Here is a 13,506-nt window from a genome sequence, read left to right as displayed (position 1 = left end):
TAATTATCATATAAGGAAATTAAATATTTTATTAGTTGATAAATATCTTTAATTAGATCAAGATAATAGTTATATATATCAAAAAATCGGATTAGGGTTGATCTAATATGATTAAGGTAAGTTTCCATAAGATAATCATGAAGAAATCCCGAATCTGGCCATTCCTGACGCTTGGACTCGCCGAGTGCACCAAGTGACTCGCCGAGTCCACTATGGAACTCGCTGAGTCCATGACTCAGAAACACAAAAATTGAATTTTGCAGTTAAGTTTCAAACAAATAAGCAACAATTTAATGAAAACCAAACCTGGACTCTGATACCACTGATGGGTTTTAGCAATAAGAACTTTCCTATGTGTGCATGCAAAACCCTAATGCTTGGATCTAGGCTTTCTAATTAAACATGCTTTGAATCCAAGACTTCTAATGACTAATTAGCTATAAGAACAATACTAAATCAGATCTAGAATCATACCTTTGAATCTCTTGTTTGATCTTGTTGTCTTGGAGCTCTAGAGTCACAATTGTCACTCCTCTAATGGCTTACAAACACCAAATAGCAAGGAGGATGATTTGGGAGAGAGGAGAGGGGAGGGAATTCGGCCAGGGGTTCTCTACTTTAGATGAAGTGCCGATTTCCCTTTGCCATAGGGTCTATTTATACTTGTAGACTCCTTAAGGGTTACAGCTTAAACCCTAGTTGGATAATCTTCTCTTAAAGCAATCCAAATGCATTCCTTAGATAGACTTGGACGATTTAAGCTATCCTTAGCTTCTATAATCCGTCCACCCCTATCCAATATGGATTTACAGTCTAAAGTTTAACTATCAAACAATTGACAGTTTATACCCTCTTATTTAATTAATCTCTTTAAGTCACCAAATTAATTCTAATTAATTCTATCAGTTATATTAATCAAATAACAATATTATTATTCTTTATATTATTCTCATAATATATTAATAATATTTATTCTCTCTTAATAAATCATCCTATCAAGTTGCTATGGTGAAGGCAACCCAAAAGGACCATGCACAACCGGGTCAAATACTTGCCTAATATAGTTGCAGCCTTAGACACTATTCCAACAGTTGTTGTAGGCGAAATCCGCAAGCGGTAGGTGGGAATCCTATCTCCCACCAAAGTCAATGACGCACGCCCTTAACATATCCTCGAGGGTCTGGATGGTCCGCTCACTCTGCCCATCGGTCTGCGGATGGAATGTTGTACTAAAATGCAGTCGCGTACCCTGTTCCTCATGGAACTTCTGCCAAAAACGGGAAGTAAACCTGACATCCCGATCGGAAACGATAGAAGATGGAACCCCATGGCAAGAGACAATCTCGCTGACATACATGTCGGCCAATTTCTCAGCCGGCAAACTCTCCCATATGGCCAACAAATGGGCGCTCTTGGTCAACCGATCCTCGATCACCCATATAGCATCAAACCCCTTCGCCGTCCTCGACAACTTCGTAATGAAATCCATCGTGATCTGCTCCCATTTTCACATGGGAATCTCCAGAGGCTGCAGCTTACCATGCGGCCTCTGATGCTCGACCTTGACCATCCTACAGGTCAAGCACCTCTCAACATACCCAGTGATTTTTTGCTTCATTCCGGGCCACCAATAACTCAAACTCAAATCACGATACATCTTGGTGGCCCCCGAATGAATAGAAAAGTGAGACTTATGGGCCTCCTCCATGTATCGGGTCAACAACCCGCGACTATCCTGAACAAACTGGGCACTCTCGTCCTTAATTCTCTCCAACTTCCAGTTCTCCGGTCTCATACCCTCAACCTGAGCATCCTTAATCAAGCTCACAAGAGGGGAATACACCGTTATCCTCATACACCTTGTTGGGGTAGAAGACCCAGCTGACTTGCGGCTTAAAGCATCCGCAACCACATTCGCTTTACCAAGATGGTAAAGGATCTCACAATAATAGTCCTCGACCACATCCAGCCACCTACGCTGCCTCATGTTCAGGTTTGGATGATCAATGAGGTGTCTCAAACTCTTGTGATCCGTATATATAGTGCAACGGACACCGTACAGATAATGCCTCCGAATCTTGAGAGCAAAAACCACCGCTCCCAATTCAAGATCGTGCGTAGGGTATCTCGTCTCATGCGGCTTCTGCTGCCGTGATGCATAAGCTATCACTCATCCCCTCTGCATAAGGACTGCCCCCAAAACCGAGATGGATGCATCACAAAATACTACAAAATCCTCAACTCCCCCGGGGAGTGTCAACGCCGGCGCCTCACATAAATACTACCGGAGGGTCTCAAACGCCCTTTGCTACTCAGAGCCCCACCGGAAATCCACCCCTTTCCTCGTTAAACAAGTGAGGGGTACTGCAATCTTGGAGAAATCTCAAATGAATCTCCGGTAGTACCCTGCTAAACCTAAGAAACTCCTGATGTCTGAGGGAGATTTCTGAATCTCCCACTGCATAATCGCCTCCACCTTGGCCGGATAGACCAAAATCCCCTCCTGGTTAACGAGATGTCCGAGGAACTGGACCTCTTGTAACAAAAATTCGCACTTCGAGAACTTGGCATACAACCGTTCTCACCGCAGAATCTCCAGCAGATCCCTGAGATGCTCCTCGTGTTGCTCTCGGGTCTTGGAATACACCAAGATATCATTTATGAACAAAATAACCAAGCGATCGAGCATCGGTCTGCAGACTCGGTTCATCAAATCCATGAACACAGTCGGCGCGTTGGTGAGCCCAAACAGCATCACCACGAACTCGTAATGACCATAACGAGTCCGGAATGCGGTCTTCTCCACATCTTCCTCCCTCACCCTGACCAGGTGATATACGGATCTCAAATCGATCTTGGAGAACCAAGATGCACCCTGCAGCTGGTCAAAAAAATCATCTATCCTCGGGAGTGGATAACAGTTCTTCACCGTTAACTTGTTCAACTCCCTGTAGTCAATGCACATCCTGTGCGAACCATCCTTCTTCCTGACGAAGAGGATCGGTTCTCCCCAAGGTGAACTACTCGGATGAATAAATTACTTACCCAGCAGCTCCTGCAGCTGAGATGATAGCTCATGCATCTTAGGTGGTGCCAGACGGTACGGTGCCTTGGCGATAGGGGCTGAACCCGACACTAGATCAATCCTGAACTCAACCTGCCTCTCCGGAGGCACTCCGGGCAACTCCTCCGGAAACATGTTAACAAGCTCCCTAGCCATTGGGACCTCTGAGACTGAGGGCTGCCCCTATCCCGTGTATCCACCACATACGCTAAATAACCGGCACACCCATGCTGAATATACTGTCGAGCCCTAGCTGCCGAACAAAACCCTGATCCGATCCTTGTGCCCTCGCCATATACCACCAGTTCTCCCCCACTTGGGGTTCGAACCACCACTCGATGTCCCTCACAGTCAATCATGGCACCAAATCGACTGAGCCAATCCATCCCTCCTATCACGCATACCTCCCTCATGGGAATAGGGATCAAGTATATCGGGAAGGATACCCCGAAAATCTCCAACTCGTATCCACGGTAGACCGAAGAAGCAGAAACCCCGTGCTCGTTGGCGATCGACACTCGCTACGGAAACTCAAGCTCATCCACTGACACACTGAACCCTCTACTGAAAGCCTGAGATACAAACGATCGACTCGCCCCCGAGTCGAATAATACCAAAGCAGAAAAAGAATTTACTAAAAACGTACCTAAACACAGGTACAACCAATAAGCATAACACAGATATAATAACTGAAATAGAGAAATAGAAACATACCAGCTACCACATCCGGTGCTACCTTGGCCTCCTCGGACGTAAGCTGGAAGGGGCGCCCCTGAGCTTTCGGAGGCTCCACCTTGACTGGCCTCCCATCCCCAATCCTCAAAGTAGTCGATGCGAAACCCAGCGCCAGCTTGGCGGCAAGCTGCGGACAGTTGGTCTTCACATGACCAACATGATGACAATGGAAACAAATCCTCATATTTGCTGGAGGGGAGGACTGACGACAGTCCCTGGCATAATGCCCTTCCTTGCCACATTTGTGGGAACCACCTCTTGCTCGACAAACCCCGGAATGACCCCGACCACACTTTCCACAAGCGCGGCACTGCTGACCCCCGGTCCGAGTATCAACGGTCTTAGACCGCTTCGGTGCCGGCTGAGACTATGCCGGAACCTGACGCTACCACCTCAACTGCAGCTCAATCTCTTACTCACGCCGCCTCGGGACTTCTAGAAGATCCAGGAGGGTATCAGAACGCTGCATAGCCAGAAACAGTCGAATATCCGTCTTGAGCATACTCAGCTAACGAGGCATCTGAGACTGCTCTGAGGCAAACTCCGGGCAGAACATAGCCCTCTCCGTGAACATACGAGTAATCTCCATCACAGACTCCCCATTTTGTCTTAAAGTCAAAAACTCCTGAGCCAGCCGCTCCCGCTTAACACGTGGAACGTAGCGGGTGCGGAACATATCTCGGAACTGCTCCCAAGTAACAGCAGCTTGCTGGTCATCAGTGTATGACATTGTCATCAATCTCCACCAATCCTTTGCCCTAAGCCTCGGCAGGTTCAGGGCACACCTGACCTTCTGATCAGCATGACATGAACACGTGAAGAAACAACCCTCCACGTCAGACAACCACCTCATAGCCCTGATCGCATCCTGTGTACCATCAAATGTCGGGGGCTTCGTGTTATCGAAGTACCGGTACTGGAGAGCCCGGCCTGCTCCTCCTCTGATCCTTGCCGCGGTTACAGCCGGTGTGGCTGCAGCGGCCACTGTCTCAACTAGAGCTACATATCGCTCATCAAAATACTCGACCATTGCGGTCTTAATCGACCCAAACATCTCCGACAGATGTGCTTGAAAGGCCACAATGACCTCATCGTGCTGAATCTCCCGGATCCTGGCATCCAACTCCTCTGTCCCTATCTGAACCATGGGCTCAAGTGCTACTGGCACCTCTGACCCTCCGTCTCCCGACCCTGAACCTGATCCGGACCCAGCAGCAAAACATCTCGTCACCACCATATTGAAAGATACACTCAAGACATCAGATAACAACATAATATCGAGAGAGCAAAACCCACAAACCCTAGGGGTTATGACTTCCTTGCTACGCGTATGGGTCCTGTGCTTTCAGTAGTAGGGCCCCATACTACCTTCCACACCCACCCATATTTGTCTCAAGTATCACCAAAACACCCTAATATTATCATCAACATAATATGTGGTCAACCCTCGCTCCTAGGGGAGCATCGCCTACCTTGCAACTGACCTCACTGCTCCCACAACTCACACATCCATGAAACTTCCATCAACCCCTGCAGTGCTAGTGCATGCTAGTCGCACATAACACTGGACCCAATAGACTTTCGAATATCCAATCCTATCCGAAGACTGAATCCAACATTCTCAGGCTATAAGATCTTGATTACGCACAACCGTGATGCATACAATAACAACTACAGTAATGATGTCAATTCCATATACAAGAATCCCTAGGCTAGTAGGCATCATATGATCAGGAAAGTCTATCATGCGATTCCTGAAGATCCCTAGCCTAGCACTAGCATGTTGTTCTAACATATCATAATATCAAATAACTGTATGGTATTTTGGGGTTTACTTACAGGCTCCGGCTGATAGTACCCTCTGCATCTTCCATCCTTTACCTTGAAAACCATTAAAAAAATAATTTTCCGAAAATTCCCTTGATTTGAGACTGGATTCACACGAGTGTTCCTCCAATTCACTCAAACCAAGGCTTTGATACCAACTTGTAACATCCATAAATTTTACGCTAGATTTAAACTTTTTCAATCACAAATAAAACCCCAATAGTATTGTTTACAAAAATGTTTTCAAATCATTATTCAATCAGAGCGTCCCAAAAGTCAGATCATAAGGATGAAGAGCGATACGGTCACGCCTTCGCCTTGCCATGATCTCCCGAAGTACCTGAAACCATAATTGTAAACTGTAAGCCCGATGGCTTAGTGAGCTACCCCCAAAATACAAATACCACATTGATAATATCGTATCAGTAATAATCAATCAATTAATATGCATACTGGGCCATCGGCCTAACTGGACCGCCCTATAGGGCCTACAGTCTAATTGAATATATACCGTGCCATCGACATGACTGGGCCCCCACGTGGGCCTACAGTCTCCCCGGACCGCTCATAGGGTATGTTGGCCTTCAGCACAAAGCAGGACCGCCTCAACCCAACCAACAAGCAAGTAATCATGTGCGCATAACTACCATATACTGGCATATACAGACATCAAATATATTTATCTTACGGATCATCAATCATGACAATCTCTCATGACTAGAGCACAGGCCCAGCAGGCCACTAACATACCAATCCCTGAGGATCAAAAAACATAACATGCTGTCTATCCTGATTTCAATCTATCAGATCATAATCACATATATCATATCATAACAATAAAAACTACAGGGCCGACCTTAGTGCCTTAGAACCTTTTGATACATGGAGGATAACTCACCTCGCAGTTGTCGACTTGATAGATAAATCCCAACTCTTGGATCACTTGCCAAAGACTCCACCACCTATTACCATAGTAAGAATATACTCATAAGTCCTCAACCTCACAAGGTACTCCATAAACCAGGTAGACAACCCCTGGTTAAAGTCAAAGTCCTCAGTCAAGGTCAACAGTCCATGTTGACCTTGACTCGCCAAGTACCCTCGGCTACTCGCCGAGTTCCTTGAATTTCTTTCCCACTCGCCGAGTCACCGGGGTGACTCATCGAGTTCCTACAATTTTCGATCAAAACCCTAAGACCACCCGTCGAGTTTCCTTCTGGCAACACGACAGATACACACGCATTCATAACTTGGGGAAAACTCATCCAACTCACCGAGTTGTTCATACAACTCGTCGAGTCTATGGAAATCTTCATCGGACTCGTCGAGTTGTTCATCCAACTCGTCGAGTTCATGGCCATCTTCATGTGACTCGCTAAGTCAACCTTGAGACTCGGCGATTTCCTTCAGTCCTTAAGCCATACAGACTCATTTAAGCCATGCAATGGCTCCAAATTACAGATCCAAGCTTCTAGGGCATGCTTTTCACGTAAAGCTGCAGACTTTACGTGCATGCATGACTGAAAAGGATCTTAATGCCAAGTCTAAGATCTTAATGGGGTTTCATGCACAAGGAGGGCCTCATCCACGACTAAAACAAAAACTTTATGATTCTAGAACTTGAGAAGGGTCCAGATCTGAAGTTACAACTTCAGATCTAGCCCACAGCTCACCAAATTGACTCCAAAAATCCATAAAACCCTAAAACTCAACCACGAAGAGATCTAGAAGAGAAGGGGAGTAAAGATTGCAACTTGATACCTCCAAAAGATGCTAGCTGAGGTAAGTTCTGTTTCCGACACCTTCCTTGCTTCAACCCCTTTGCTCTTCAAGCTTTTCCCTCCTAGCCAACCTTCTTTCCAAGGCTTAAAACACACTAAAGAGAGTACCACACGAATTAGGGTTTTACTGAGCTCTCCCAGACTGTAAAGAGGCCAAAAGAGGCTTAAGCCTCCTTAAATAGGGTGAAAAACCTCGAGATTTAGGGTTTCCTCTGCCATCTCCTACTCGTCGATTCCTTCCCTAGACTCGGCGAGTAGGTCACTAAACATGCGGTCCCACCCCGCTTCTACTCGACGAGTTGGGCAACCAAATCGTCGAGTAAGACTTAAAACCAAAGAACCTTTTATTTAAATCAATACCTGAGAATCGGGGCATTGTATGCATAAGTGTAGGCCAATCATTTTACTTATTTTAAGAAAGTGATTAATACATATTATTGAATTAAAAATAATTGAAAAATACCATCCAATTTAACTAGAAGAGTATTTTAGTTAATTAATACATATTTAATAAAGGAAATTTGCATATTTTAAGGGATCATAGATTATATTAATTTTAAAAATCTGATTCTTACTAATTATAAGGTTTTTAATTCAGACATTCTGATAGAATATGTTTGAGTATGTTCAAAACTAATAATATTCTAGAATAAAATTTTCTTGATCATGACTTTAATTTTTTTTTGTAGAATAACAAATTCTCGAACCAGCAATTGAAGAATTAAAACAAAAATTACATTAATTCTTATAGAATACATGTAACAATTGTTAAGAATTACATATATTGTTAAAGAATAAAACTAAAAAACCTTCAAATCGGGAAAAAAAACATCAAAATCTAACAAATACACTAATTCATTCTAAAAGAATAATGTTGCTAAGAAACACTTTTAATTTTGTTGTCTGTTCTTCAAGCATCAACTTCTTCAAGCATCAACTTCTGTGAAAACAAATCCAAGTGTAGTTTAGAATCCAATAACGCATTAGCAAATGATAAATAAAAAACTATATTCCTTTGAAAAAAAACGGATTTGTTAACTGCACCAAAACCAATAACCAAAAATTATAGAAAATGTATAATCAATGAGAAAAAACCCATATTCCATTCCAACAGAATTAGAAACCGTGTTTCCATTGCAATAGAATTTGAATTCGTGATTCTATTCCGATAGAATTAGCTTACCACATAAATCGTTGATCCTTTTGGCCATTTCCTTTACATCTTTTTCAGCTTTCTTTATGCTTGTGGAATATGGCCACAATCCCTGCATAAGTCTTCATGAATTCAGTTGCGATAAACAGAACATTTCAACCAACACAAACAATCAACTCAAACATTTCTCTATAATGCCCATGAACTCTAGTAAAATTCAAGATAAAGATCAAACTATCCTAAGTTCCTAACAACTTAAGGCATTTAAAAATCAATTTTAAATCAAACTGTATTAAATTGCAACAATTAATCAGCTTTAATAACTTCTTCTCCACTGAAATCGACGCATCAGAGGGAGACTTGCCTTCTTACCCTTTTAAACCTACTAGATGAAATACTTCCAAAAGTTAGATGATTCCTGCCATTCTCGATTATTTATGCCTTTTTAGGAGTCAAACACCTTCCTTTTTCTCCCCTAATAACCGTGAAGAATTAGAGAGAGGGTATGGGTGGATTGTGTGTGTGTTTTGCGTGCGACTAGAATCGAGAGAGGGAGAGAAGCTGAGAGTGAGAACGAGGAATAGTCCATGGATTCTCATACAAGCTATGTTGATCGAGAAGTGGTATCGCAAGAGAGAATAAGAAAACGGGTTTCAAGTTGATGTTCAAGGAATTCCCGATTTGTGTGTGTGAAAAAGATTTCCAACAACCCCAAATTGATATAATAAGAACCCTAATTGAAAATCATATCTGGATCGTGAAAAGGGGATAAATCATTTCCCGACAACCCATAAAGTCTCTTCGGATCTGCGTCCCTCATCTATTCTCCTTGAAACTCCGACGTCTACCCCTGAACCTAGCCAAACGTTACGGACGCCGATTATGAAGGTGGTCATCGGCTCACGAGCCATAGGTTTGGCCGAGCACGACTTAAGGAGTGGTACGTAGAGGTGGTGGTAATGGATCTGTATTCTCTCTTAGGGGGGAGGGGGGTTTTAAAACTGATATTCCTAAATTAAAGGAATATTAATTGATTTATATATTTACCATAAATAATTAAATGTATGATTACATATTTACCCTTTTGAAATGATTGGCCTACATTTATTTATACAATAACACAATAATTAGTTTAAATACCTGAACCTAGCGCTCTCTCTCTCTCTCTATGTATATATATATATATATATATATATATATATATATATATATATATATATATATATATATATATATATATATATGTATAAGATCAAGTCGTTTTACCGTTAGTAGGCCTCATTCACGAAGCCGGTCTATAAGGGGGGTATAAGGTTGTTGCCTATAAAATGGCAGCTTAATGGGTGTCCACTCTCACCCATCGCTTCCTTGACTAGTGGAGGGTCGTTAGCCGAACGGGTAGGACAATGACATTAATCCTCATTAAAAGTATAATGATTATAAAATAACTAAATGTTTATTAAATTCCCAATCTTAGTTACTTTTGGAAAATGTGAATTTGGTGCCAACCCATGAAATTACACTTTGCACTTTTCTTAAGTCGTTAGTGGAGTGTGTGTGGTTAACCGACACACTAACTTGGATTTAACAAGATACACACAGGGTTGCTTAAGGTTTATCATAGATTGGTGGAGCGCATGTGGTTAACCAGTACATTGGTTAGGTGATAAACACTAAGAGTACCAAGTAATTTGCATGGTTATTCACACCTTGTTATGTGATCATCGGTATCCCAGTCACAAAACTTGAAGGGAACATTCGAGATTGAAACATGCCATTGAAAAGTTCAATGAATCTCAAAAGAATATAGGAGTTTCAAAACCAATTAAAACCTAATAATACATTTCGTTTTCATGGTGGAAATTGGTGAATCGTCATTCACCTACCTTTAAATATTTTGTAGCTTGGATGACGGCATCCCTCTTCTAAGTTATAAAATATTGTGTTGGGTCCTAGCCTTAATATTACATTTGGGTGTCTTCTCAAGGACTATCTTTATATCTAATCTAAACTTGTCTTGCTTCTTTTTCAGATGTCTTCCAACAATGCTGCTTCTAGCTTAAACCCTATCGACTCCTTCTCTCTCATGAACCTTTGTGGGAGAGTCATCTTCGATGAATCCAACTTCAATGATTGGATCAGGAACATCAGGATGGTCACGCGATATGAGGACAAGGAATATGTCCTCGACAAGGAGCTTAAGGATCTTGATGAGTCTACTGCTACTCCCGAGGAGATCGCTGACTTTAGGGCACATGAGAGAGATGCTACCAAAGTGGCATGGACTTATCTATGATGATAGTCGAGCTCCAAAAGTCCTATGAGGATTATTACCCTTTTGAGATGCACCAGGACTTGATGGACAAATACCATCAGAGTGCTCGTCAAGAGCGGTATGAAATCATCTCCTCCATGATAACAACCCAAATGAAGGATGGTGAGCCCATCACGGGCCACATGCAGAAAATGCAAAGATTCGTGGACCGTTTACTGAAATTGAATGTGAACTTCCCCGAGGAGTTGGCAATTGATATCATATTGCACTACTTACCTCCTTGTTATGATCAATTCAGAATGACCTATCACATGAACAAGGAGGAGGTCACACTCAGCACACTTCAAGGACTTTTGAGGACCGAAGAAAGTGGTCTTAAAAGTAAATCGGTTGTTACCAATCCTACTCCTACCGTCGCCCCTGTTCTGGCTATCGGGCAAGGTAAAGGGAAGAAGAGGAAGAGCCCTTCGAAGGGTACCAAGGGAAAGTCTCTTGATGGATCCTCTTCAAGTAGAACCAAATTGGTTCTGTCACTCCTTCTGCCAACCTTAAAGAGGCCGAATGCTTCTATTGCCATGAAAAGGCGCACTAGAAGCGAAACTACCTAGAGTACTTGCAAGATGTTAAGGATGGGAAAGTAAAACCCAACCATGCAGGTATTTACACTATATTGTCTAATAACTCACCCTATTCTAATTCTTGGGTCCTTGATACAGGTTGTGGTATTCACATATGTTCTGATTAGTAGGGACTAAGAAGAAGTGAGAATGTGGAGCATAGAAAGATAAACTTAATCATGGGGAATAGGAAAGCTTCACCTGTCACCAAGATTGGAGTTTATTCTTTGTTGCTAAGTAGTGGGTTAACATTAGATTTGAATAAATGTTGTTACTCGTCTGAAATGGCGAGAAATATTATTTCCTTTCATGGTTTGTACAAACAAGGGTTTAGCTTTTTGTTTGATAATGAATGCGGTGGTATTAATGCTTTCTTTAATAATGCTCTTTATTTTAAAGCATTACCTTGTGATGGTGTGTATGAAACTGTGTCGGTTGTAGATAACCTAGGAAATAATGTGTTGTGTATCGATTATTCCACTAGCTTGGATAAAGCATCATTATGGCATTGTCGTCTTGGACATGTAAGCAAGAAACGCATAAGCCAACTCCAAAAGGATGGAGTCTTGGAGTCATTTGACCTAAAGTCGGATGATAGTTATGAATCTTGTTTACTTGGAAAAATGACAAAATCACCCTTCACTGGTTCTTGTGCTAGGGATGAGGGTTTGTTGGATCTCATACATACTGATGTGTGTGGACCCTTCAGAACGGCCACAAGGGATGTTAACCGCTTCTATGTGACTTTTGCTGATGATTATAGTAGATATGGATATGTCTACTTAATCAAGCATAAGCCAGAAACCTTTGAAAATTTCAAGGAGTTTAAACAGGAAGTGGAGAATCAGTTGGGCAGGAACATTAAGATGCTTCGATCCGATCGAGGTGGAGAGTATCTTAGTACAGAGTTCCTTGACTATCCTACAGAATGTGGGATTGTCTCACAATTGACACCTCCCAGAACACCTTAACTTAATGGTGTGGCTGAGACGCGTAATCGAACCTTGTTGGATATGGTTCGTTCCATCGTGAATCGAGCTTTGCTACCAATATCATTTTGGGGGTATGCCTTAGAGACTGTTGCCCATATTCTTAGTCTAGTCTCTACCAAAAAGGTTGCCAAAACACCTCACGAGATGTGGACTGGAAAAGTTCCCAATCTGAACCACATCAAGATTTGGGGTTGCGAGGCATTCGTGAGGTGCGAGACTCACGATAAGCTCGAACCTCGAAGTGAGAGGTGTATTTTCATCGGCTACCCATATAAATCCTTTGGTTATCTTTTCTATAGACTCATTGATAATGTGGTCTTTGTAGCAAGGAGAAGGGTCTTTCACGAGAGAGTTCATAAGCCAAGGAAACAGTGGGAGACAAATTGACCTTGAAGAAATTCAAGAGTAAAATGGTGAAGGATCCTCAAACCCTAGCAATCAACCTGTGGAGGAAACTCCTGTTGATCCGACTGACGAGTCCGTACCTCTGAGGCGTTCCTCGAGAGTTGGCAATGCACATGAGCATTACTATGTTTTCCATATTACTGTGGAAGGTGATACACTTATCAGTGATAATACACTTATCAATGATAATACACTGGTAAGTCTAGATGAACCTAACAGCTACAGGGAAGCCATGGCAGGCCCTGAGTCTGCCAAGTGGAAAGAGGATATGGACAACAAGATACAGTGCATACATGAAAATCAAGTTTGGAACTTGTTTGACAATGTACCAGGTCGTAAGACAATCGGGTGCAAATGGATCTTCAAGAAGAAGACCGACATGGATGGTAATGTACACACTTATAAGACGTGACTAGTTGCAAAGGGATTTTCTCAAAATCTGGGAGTTGATTATGACAAGACCTTTTCACCAGTAGCAAAGATTAAGTCTATTAGGGTTATGTTAGCCATTGATGTATTTCATGATTATGAAATATGGAAAATGGATGTTAAAACCACTTTCCTTAATGGAAGGTTGGCTAAGGATGTTTACATGAGTCAACCAGAGGGTTTTGTCAGTACATAGTACCCTAATAGAGTGTGTATGCTTGATAAATC

General features: G+C 42.3%; 1 long non-coding RNA gene across 1 annotated transcript; it reads right to left on the bottom strand.

Moving 5' to 3' along the window:
* Window positions 1-5,813: 5,813 nt before the first annotated feature.
* On the bottom strand, window positions 5,814-7,534 carry LOC122195562 (uncharacterized). Its single transcript, XR_006185900.2, has 2 exons — window positions 7,388-7,534; window positions 5,814-5,966 (listed from the first exon to the last, which is right to left on the bottom strand). It is a non-coding gene; the product is annotated as an uncharacterized LOC122195562 (long non-coding RNA).
* Between the last annotated feature and the right edge of the window lie 5,972 nt (window positions 7,535-13,506).

The sequence above is a fragment of the Lactuca sativa genome, chromosome 8 (genome assembly GCF_002870075.4).
Source record: "Lactuca sativa cultivar Salinas chromosome 8, Lsat_Salinas_v11, whole genome shotgun sequence".
In the NCBI taxonomy this organism is placed as follows: Eukaryota; Viridiplantae; Streptophyta; class Magnoliopsida; order Asterales; family Asteraceae; genus Lactuca; species Lactuca sativa.
The sequence above is the reverse complement of the archived record's forward strand: the minus strand, read 5'-3'. Positions and strand labels throughout refer to the sequence as shown.